This window comes from Myotis lucifugus, unplaced genomic scaffold, assembly GCF_000147115.1.
Source record: "Myotis lucifugus unplaced genomic scaffold, Myoluc2.0 scaffold_1025, whole genome shotgun sequence".
Lineage (NCBI taxonomy): Eukaryota > Metazoa > Chordata > Mammalia > Chiroptera > Vespertilionidae > Myotis > Myotis lucifugus.
Window position 1 is genome coordinate 112393 of NW_005872073.1, and position 1486 is coordinate 113878.

The following is a 1486-nucleotide window of genomic DNA, read 5'->3' on the forward strand; positions in this document are numbered from 1 at the left end:
CCCTCCCCCACCCCTGCCATGTGAGCAATGCTGGCTGGGAAGGACGTCAGCGTGTTCTGTCACCAGGGAGCCTGGAGTGGGCTGTCCACGCGTGACCACCTGGGCTCCTGTAGAACCCCCACTGGCCTGGCACTGTCCCTGAAGATGCCCAGCACGTCCCCTCGTCCCCAGGCCCGAGGGAGCCCCTGTGCCTCTCCGCCCGCCCCCTGGGCCTTCACAGACACCCTGCACCTCCTGATGCGTCCCACCATCACAAGCGCCCCCGCGGGCACCCTCCTCCGTGGCTGGTTCCTGCCCTCCTGGGTGCAGCTGTGGCTGGGCGTGTCCCTGACGCAGACTCTGTCCCCTGCGGAGAAAACACCCGCTCAGAGGCGGGGTTGGAAGGCGGCACCCTCTGTTTTTCTCTACAACCTCAGCGCCTAAGGCTGGCGGGGACGGCGGACAGGAGATGGCGCGAGGGCCATCCCCAGAGGACACGCTCGCTCCTCCGGCTGCAGCAGGCGGCTCAGGTAGGCGCCAGGGCAGACACCCTGCCACGGGGGGATCTGTGGGTGACTCGCTCGGTGCTGGTCTGGTCAGCTGTGTGAGGCCTGTGGCCCCCGGGACCCCGTCTCGGGCAGAGAGGGCCTGGATTCGGGGAGCAGAGCTGCTCGTGGGGGTCCCGCAGGCCTTGCAGTGCGGCTGCTGCCCTGCCCTGAGGCGGTGGAGCCGGCGCTGCTGCTGGAGTCGGCGGGCTGACCTCGGCTCTGCTCTCCCACTGGCCGCACAGAGCACCCCGAAAGCACCTGTGCGGGTGCGGACGGAGGGGGCCGCGTGCTGCCCGGCAGCTCCGGGGAGGCCTGCGTGATGGCCTTGCAAACGCAGAGACTAAAGGAGGGTCTGACGTGAAAACATTTTGAATTAAAGAGCAGTTTGTGGTGGGTTGGCACGCCCTGGGGCGGAGTCTGCAGCATGGACCAGAGCTGCCTCCCGGGTCCGGGTTCGAGGGGACCGAGCCAGCACCCGAGGAAGTCAGCACTCAGACCAGCCTCCCCGCGCAGGGAGCGGCTTCCGGGGACGCTAGGGAAACACTGTGGAAATGCCTCAAACGCCGACTCAGGAACCACAGCCGGGGCGCCGGGCGCTGGAGCTGAGCCAGGCTTGTTCCCTCCAGCACCGCGCGGCCGTGAGCGCGCTGGGGTGTGCGCAGGTGGAGTTCACAGACACCGATGTGCGTCCCAGCAGCTGCCGGTCCGTCCTGCCTTATAGACGCGTCTGTGGCCGTCCCCGGTGGCCGTGCGGGCCGGGGATACTAACGGGGCCTCTGCCCTTGCAGCGGCTGCGCCGAGACCTGCGGGAACTCCGGGCCTCCTCTGCGGACCTTCTCCGGAGCTGCCGGGACCAGCAGCAGGGCTGTCTCTTCCCAGATCCTGGCGGCCGTGCAGAGCGCGCAGCACCACGGGGCGCAGCCGTGTAAAGGGGCCCCCTCCCACCTGGTGCACCATCG